The sequence below is a fragment of the Octopus bimaculoides genome, chromosome 6, assembly GCF_001194135.2.
Source record: "Octopus bimaculoides isolate UCB-OBI-ISO-001 chromosome 6, ASM119413v2, whole genome shotgun sequence".
NCBI lineage: Eukaryota > Metazoa > Mollusca > Cephalopoda > Octopoda > Octopodidae > Octopus > Octopus bimaculoides.
Genome location: NC_068986.1, coordinates 1,479,074 through 1,488,389, shown reverse-complemented (window position 1 = coordinate 1,488,389; position 9,316 = coordinate 1,479,074). Strand labels below are relative to the sequence as shown.

General features: G+C 32.3%; 1 protein-coding gene across 1 annotated transcript in view; it reads left to right on the top strand.

Annotated features, from left to right (window-relative positions):
* LOC106881073 (organic cation transporter protein) overlaps positions 1-9,316 on the top strand; it is a 311,309-nt gene that overhangs the window by 296,633 nt on the left and 5,360 nt on the right. The window lies entirely within an intron of this gene.

Below are 9,316 nucleotides of genomic sequence, written 5' to 3'. Positions count from 1 at the left end.
TATTATTATTATTATTATTAGGTAAGGTAGCAAGCTGATAAAATTATTAGAATGTTGGGAAAAAAATGCCTTGCAGTATTTCTGGATTTTTACATTCTTCAAATTTTCCTTTCATCCATTAGGGTTCAATAATATAAAGTACCAGTGTAGAATCTGAGTCAATGATATCAACTAACCATTCTCCTAAAAATTGCTGGTTTTGAGCCTAGATTAGAAACAGTCATAATTATAAAGTGGTGGATTGGCAGAATTGTTAGGGTTTCAGACAAAATGCCGTGTAATATTTCTTGTGGTTTTCTGCTTTTTGTGTTCAAATCCAGCTGAGGGCAACTTTACCTCTCATACCTCTATGATTGGTAACATAAAGCAGTAATCAAGTACTGAGATCAATTCAATTGACTAAATCCAAACCCGTCTCTGGCCTTGGGCCCATGTTATTATTACTCGTTGCTATTAAGATGGTGAGCTGGCAGAATTGTTGGCATGCCAGCTAAAATGTTCAGCAGCATTTTGTTCATTGACTAAGGTCAACTTTGCTCTTCATCCTTTCAGAGTCGATAAAAGAAGTACCAGTTGAGCACTGGGGTCGATGTAACCGATTTACCGCCTCTCCTGAAATTGCTGGCCTTGTGTAAAAATTTGAAGCTATTATTACAGGGGGATAAGGTGGTGATGTAGCAGAGTCACAGATAAAATGTTTAGTGGCATTTCTTCCAGTTTTATGTTCTGAGTTCAAATTCCATCAAAGCTGATTCTGTATTTCATTCTTTTGGGATCAATAAATTAAGTACTAATCAAGTGATGAGGTTGATAAAATCAAATTTCAGGCCTCATGCCTGTATACAAAAGAATTTTTACAAGGGGATGAAATTTTAATTTTATTATTTTTCAGGGAAATAAGACAGTGATAGAATCATTAACTCTTTGACAAAATATTTAGCAGCATTTCGTCTGTCTCTGCATTCTGAGTTCAAATTCCACCAAGGTTGTCTTTGTCCTTCATCTTTCCGGAAAACTTCTGGCCCTGTGCCAGAATTTCATACCATTATTTTTACAAGGAAATGAAAACTTTAAAACATCCAATAAAGCATCTTTTGGTATCTCTTCTGGCTCTTTATGTTCAGCATTCAAATCCCACCCAATTTAGTTTTGCTTTTCATCCCTTTGAGGTCAATAAATTAAAATACCAATCGCTAGAGTTGTTTTAATCAATTTCCCCAAATTTCAGATCTACTTATGTTAAAAACAGTTCTAAGGCAATAGATTAGTCGAATCATTAGAGCTGTGGACAAAATGCCTCATAGTATTATATTTGTCCTCGTTATGTTCTGAGGTTCAATTCCACAATGGCCAACTTTACCTTTCACTCCTCTGTAATCAATGTCATTGACTAATCCCACTCCTTGTCCTCCTACTTCAAAATTGATGGCTTTGTCCCTATTTTAGAAACAAGCAAGGCCACCAGATCAGCAGAATCAGTTGAACATCAGTAAATAGAAATGCTTTGCAGCATTCATTCCAGCTCTTTGTGTTCTGAGATCAAATCCTGCTGAAGTCAGGTTGGTTTCTAACCCTTTGGAGTCAATAAAATGAGCTGCCAGTTGATGATATCAGCTGCACCCCTCCCCATACAAACACACACACCTTCCCTCGAAATCGCTGGCCTTGTGCCAAAATCAGAAACCATTATTATTATTATTATTATTATTATTATTAGGTATTTATTTATTTATTCATTTATTTATTTATTTATCTATTTGCTGAAATTTTCAAAAACCATTTCTCTCAGCTTTATACCTCAAGACCAATTTCTTGAGACTTTCTTTCTTCCATTTGCTCATATTAAACATTTTAAACTTGGCAATATACAATTATAAATTTTTATTTTCTTTTAATCTCTTCTACTTAATTCTCTTTGAAATATTTCTATTCATTCTGTTCCTATTTCTTTTTTTTTTCTGTCATATTCTATATCACATTTTACTGCTAATAATAATTAAATGTATGCTGTTATGGTAAAATATATATACATAAACTCATTTATGTATGTGTGTATATATATATGTATATACATTTATATATGTGTGTTTGTGTTTGTAAAGATCATATTATTTGTGGAAGTGCAAGAAAATGAAGACCAAAGGATATTGATATGTTATTGTCAGGAATGCTCTGGAAAATCCAAAGATATATTTGGTGGTAGCTGAGAAACTATGAAAACACTAAAATCAATATAAAAGTGTGTGTGTGTGTGTGTGTGTGTGTGAGGGCATGTATATATATTCCTTATGGTGAATATAAATATGTATGCATGTGGGTAGCTATGTATATTTTTGATGTGTGTATTTATTTATTTATTTATTTATGTATATATATAAATGTATGTATTTAAGTATGTGTGTGTAAGCACGTGCATGTATGTGTGTGTACCCTGAAGTTCATCACACTTAACATACCTGGTAGCATGTTAAGTGAAATTTAGTTATTGATTGAGCTTTGCCATCCATATTAAGTAACCAAAGGGCAGTGTATGCCATAATGTGTGTGCATGTGTCTTTATACACATAGGCACGTCTTAACTTAGACCAAAATCAAATAATGCTATCTCTGCTCATTGAAGGAAATACTTCACAGTGGGCACCATTTTGCACTGAAGCCGAACATTATTGTCTGAAACAACATAAACTGACCAAATTTTATTATATTTAACTGAAGATTAAATGTGTTTCATACATACATACATATATGTATCTTTGTGTGTGTGTGTTTATTATATAGGTACAAGCAGGGCTGTGTTGTTAAAAAGTTCACTTCTCAACCATCTAGTTTCAGGTTCAATCCTGCTCCATATCACTTTGAGCAAGTGTCTTCTCTTTTGGCTGAAGACTGACAAAGTGTTGTGAATTAATTCAGTGTACAGAAACTGAAAGATACCTATTGCATGTGTGTGTGTGTGTGCTTTTAATTTACACTTGTCCCAAAACCACTCAGCTCCAGTCAGCAACGTTGTCATTTCCCCTGTTAACAGCTTGTTTCCTGACATTGTTCGCATCTTTGAAGACATGTGGGATAAGGTATTCTTTGTGAAACACTCAAAGGTTAGCAACAGGAGGAGCATCTGTCTGTAAAACAGTGTCTCAGTAATATTCTAATCCATGCTAGCATAGAAAACATATGTACAAACAAACAAACAAATAAAGATGGCTCTCAAGATTTCGGATAAACTTTATAAACTATTATATATGTATATAAAAAGAAAAGAAAAGCAGAATCCTGACAACAATACTATCTTCATAACTGAGAGAGTAATACTGAGTTACAATAATATCAGAATTTTTTTTTTTTTTTTTTTTTTTGTCCTGAGTACTTGGATTCCTAAGGCTGGAGCTTGACCCAATATTTTATGGCATACAAGTGACCAATATGGCAAGACAATGCTTTGAGCAGGATACTAGTTCATTGCAGGACTAACTTCCCAGTTTTTGCTGGATCTCATTTATAGCTGAGTGGACTGGAGTAGCATGAAATGAAGTGTTTTGCTCAAGAATACAATACACCACCCAGTCCAGGATTTGAAATCATGGTCTTATGATTTTTCAGTGCCCTTACTATTAGGCTTTGTGCCTTCACTCAGAAAAATATTGGTGGTGACAAAGTTTTACAAATGCAAAGAGGGAATTGCATCAGCTTAGCTATAGAATGTGATATCATTTTGCTATGATAACAAATAAAATTATCACTTCATGTGTAAATGTTACTATAGCTAGAGGTTTACTTGATCATAGCTTTGTAAAGGTGATGACGAATTTCCAGTTAGGAAAAATATAGGGAAATTGGTAAACATAGATGTACTAGCATCAGTAAATTTTGGAAGACAGATCTTTGACACTTGGTCTGCTGGCCTACTAAATTGTCACAGCTTGTGATATATGTGAGTAAACATATATACATATATATGTATACATAAATATATATATATATATATATATCTTTATATGATAGTGTTTTTTTTACAGGTGTGTGTGTGTGTGTGTGTGCTCACAAATATATATTATATATCCATAAATATATATATATAAATATATATATATACATATTAATATTATATATATGTACATCAACCTATCAATTTATCTATCCATCTATCTGTCTATGTGTGTGTGTGTGTATATATATATATATATATATATATATGTATGTATATATATATATATATATATATATATATATATATATATATATATATATATATATATATATATATATATATATATATATATATATATATATACGAGTACATGTGTGTAAGTATATCTCTATGTGTTTGTGTCTGTGAATATTGGAATGTGTGTGTGCGTGTATGTGTGTGTGTACATATGCACGTGTATGTGTGCATTTTATACAGAATATGATGTATAGCCAAAAATATTTTGAAAATTGTGCAGGAAATGAAGACGGAAGAAATTACATGCAGAAATATATGTTTGTGTGTGTGTGTGTACACTCAAACTCCAATCAGATGAAATTATATTGTTTATAAATTCACCTTTACACATTTTTTGTGCATATTAATTTTTTTGTGGTTCTATCAACAAACCTGCATGTACACATGTGCATATTAATTCTTAGATGTTATATGTATATACATATATAACCGCTTGCTTGCTTTATTTTAAAAAGCTCTTGGAAATTTTACTGTGGAGTATATTTTTATTGATTGATTATTTTCTGCACTATGCAGCATATATTGAATAATTTTTAATTTTCAAATGGCAGTACAGTTACCTGCCATTCAGAAATTATAAGCCTTTCTGTTTACATTTGTTTCCTTCTCAGAGGTAGGCTTATAATTTAAGAATTGTAGGTATTATAATAATAACATTGAAAGTTTCAGATTATATTTTTATTATCTGCTTTTCTTCCAGATTAAATACAAAATTAAATTGAAAACTAATTTTAATTTGTGTGGATAGAAATCATAAATAAACAAAAGTTGAGTGAAGATATTTAACTCTTACTTTATTTTATTTCTGATTTATCAATCCAATACAATGGTGAAAAGTATATTAAGCTGCTATTAATATACATATGTATGCGTATATGTATAAATATGTGTGTGTATGTATGTGAATATATATATATATATGTATGTATGTATGTATTATAATTTTCTCAGAAGGACGGTGACTTTGAAATGACAGTTCATTGAAGGCCAGCAGGCTGCAGCTTCAAAGTCACTGTTAGCACTTTTCTTGTAAAAGTGTAATAAATATGTACTCTACAAAATGTATTGAGTAATCCTTCAATTTCACGTAAAATTGTTTTTATTATAACTTGAGATAAAAACAAACACAATATATATATATATATATATATATATATATATATATAGTGACACACATACACACACACATATATATTATAATAATAAAATTAATAGGTGTATATATATATATATATATATATATATACACACACCCACATGTGCACACATACACACACACGTATGCATACACATGTAACAAGCAAAGAAGAGAGGTACTGGTATCACATTCCTCAGTTACAACTGTTTCAACAACATAGGGAGAGTAAATCATTTAACAAATTAGAAAACATGAATATGAGCAATGATTGTGATAACATTTATTATATAATATTCATTATATAATTGAAAAATCTATTGTTATTTCATCATAACTTTGATGAATAAATGACTGAGGTTACTGCCTGGATTTCTTAGTCTCCTCTCACTTGCTACACACACACACACAATCCTTACTTGAAAAACTGGTACGGGTTAGTGACAGGAAGAGCATCTGTTTGTAAAACAATATACATAATACATTTGTCTAACCCAGTGTTTCTCAACCATTTGTTTTATTTAGGGACCCCTTTGATTCCTATTTTACTTGGATGGACTCTCCTAGCAATTCAATGTTTAAAAACATCCTCTTATGTATTATTAGGAATTGTGTAAAAAATGATTATTTTTACACAAAAGTATAACTAGTTTACGGAAATGTACTTGCATAGCAAGTGACTTGATCTGAGATCGTGTGCTGGAACGAAAACAATTGCAGCGTGGAAGGTGTTTATAAGCCATTTAAAATAACACACAAAAACCGTTAGATTCACTTCAACATTTAAATTTAATTTGCCAAAATATTTTCGTCGCTTTGAGACCGTGACCAGGGTCGTAGAATTCTTCACTGTATACTTTGAAGTATATAATTTTAGAAGGCAGTGTTTACATACAATCACGTATGTTTCATCCATCCTCATTTCTAGTTTGAATTCCCTCAAATTTACATTACTTTTCATGACTCAGAGGTGAATATCATGAGTACCAGTAATATTCTGGACTCCAATCATCTGTTATCCTTTCCTTTCAGTTACTGGTCTTCTGCCCAAATAAGAAAAGATTAATTAGCTTGAAGAGAAAAAAAAAGATGACTTCAGTTATTTCAAACATCCTTAGATAGGGACTGGGATATAAATAGTGAGGTTAATGTGTTTTCTATTTTCTATTTGAACTATAGGTATGTGGTGGCAGGCGGGGGTGGGGGTATGTTGTGTGTGTATCCCATAGAAACTGGTCAGTAATGTGTGATAAAAGATAAACTGAAACAAAATAGATTTGCTGAATTAAGAGATGTATAATTCTTTGAAAATAAAAGTTGATAATAGTATTGAGTGCTATTATCTATCTATCTATTTCTCTTTCTCTCTCTCGCTCTCTCTCTCTCTCTCCCCATATATATATATATATATATATATATATATATTTATGTATATATGGAGATATCTATATAGATACATACATTTTTATGGGTGTGTATGTGTGTATACACACACACAAACATGCATCTTTATATATATTTAATTAACAGAATGTTACATAAGTGATTCGAGGGCCATGGGTTTTATATGTGCCATGCACAAAACCCTCAACCCTTGAGTTGTTTTTGTAAACTTCTGTTGGTTCCAGGTTCAATCCAGCTACATGGCACCTTGATCAAGTGTAACCTCATGCTGACGAATGCCTTGTGTGTGAAATTTTGTAGATAGAAACTGTAGAGAAGTCTGTTGTATTTCTGTATATGTTGTAGCTTAGTATTGAATTATGCTAAATTACCTTCCTTCATGCCAAAAAAAACCCACAAAAAGGGTAAACTTTGCCATTTTGCAAACTAAAGACTGATAACATAAGTACCAATGTGAGAAGAGGGATCAGTATAATTGTCTTCAGCTCTTCAAAGGGAAAGTGTTGCAGCATGGTCGCAGCATGGTCGCAACCTGGTGTTTAAAACCAATCAAAGAATATATGTGTATATATGTATGTATACATGCATGCTTGGATGCATGCCTAGATCTTTTTTTTAATCTTTTTTAATTGTTTCAGTCATAAGATTTTGGCCATGCTGGGGCACTGCCTTGAAGACTTCTTAGGCAAATGTATATATTATTCTTATACAAGAATGTTAAGCCATTGTTGGTCACTCCGACAATGACTCAGCTGGCTGAAACTTCAAAGTCACTATCAACAACGTTCTAGTAGAAGAATGATAAATTTGTACTCTCCAAAAGGACAGAGTAACCCATCAGATTAATGTGGGACTGAACCTGAAATCATGTGGCTGGGGAGCAAACTTCTTATCCACACAGTCATGCCTGCTCCTATATACATGTACCTGTCTACATAGCACACGTATATATATACATACATATATATATATACATATATATATATATATATATATATATATATATATATATATATATATATATATATATATATATATATATATATATACGTGTATAAGGGATGACCACTAGGTGGACATCCAATATGCTAGAAAAAGGTCATCAATGACACAACCACAAAGAAAAATGCAGCTGAGGCATTTTGAAAAATAGCCCCAATATAATCGGTAGAACTATATGCAAGTCTTGTTTCATGAAGATAATTCGTGTATAGTTCTGCAAATTATATTGATTCTAGAACGTCTATGCTGATGAGAACACAGATGTTGTTACGTAAGTAAAACGTTAATGTTCGAAACTACAGTCCATAGATAATTCTTTATTCTGTATATTTCTCATTTTGTCCTGTTCTGGCGTTTTGCGAAATTTTTCTGGAGAACATTATTTTTCTTTGTGATTGGGTCCTTGATGACCTCTTTCTAGCATATTGAATGTCCACCTAGTGTAATAGAATTTTTTCTGATTTTTTTATATGCTAGGCCACTTGGTTTTAAATTGAATTAATATTCAATTTATTACCCTATCTATATAAATAATAATTTATATATATACATATACATATATACAGACATATACCCATATACTCACACACACATTTACATATGCAAGATAAAAATCACACAAATGGCATGAGTAAGAGTATGAGGCAAACATGAGAGTATAAGTATCTAGACTGTTGCTATAGTAACGAAGCTAAAGCACAGAGAGTGGAGCCGCTTGACACAGATTGACCTTAAACTCTGCTGTGTATGCACACTAAGTTTTAACGTCTTAACTCTCTTCTGCTGTTTACAGCAGTGCTTGGAAGGAAGGTGTGTAGCATGTGATCATCACATTGACCAAGACAGAGACAGTTGAGCAGAGAATCTGCATCAAATTTTGCCAAAATCTTGGTGATACCTGCTCAGAGGTCTACACAAGGTTTTCAAAACGTTTTCATTTTTCTCAACACAATCTTGTGCAGATACAAATCCAAATCTACAGTGATAATTGACTGAACTGAACCATAACTTATCTGCACATCCTCTGGCAAATCACGGATGGTGATTCAACGATTTCCCCTCGCAGTTGCATGCACATCTGCGATGTTCTTCTCAGTTCTGCTGGCTGCAGGCATCTGAGAACGTTCATGAATATTGACGTTGTTTTGGCCATTTTGGAAACCACTCACACACTTGAGTGTGGCTCATACACTTTCTACAACTTTGCATAGGCCTCTCAGCAGGTATTGTCATGACAACTTTCTCTGTTGTGGTCGATGCGACAATCACACACTACACACCTTCCTTCCAAGCACTACTGTAAACAGTGGGAGTGAGCTAGAATGTTAAAACTTAGTGTGCATGCACAGCAGAGTTCAAGTTTAATCTTTGCCAAGCAGCTTCATTCTGTGTTCTTTAACTTCGTTACTATGGCAACAGTCTGGATACTTATTGATTAGACACCATATATATTTACATATACATATATACTTTATATATATATATATATATATAGTATAAATGTATATGTATATATATGTTTGTGTGTGTATATATATGTATATATATAT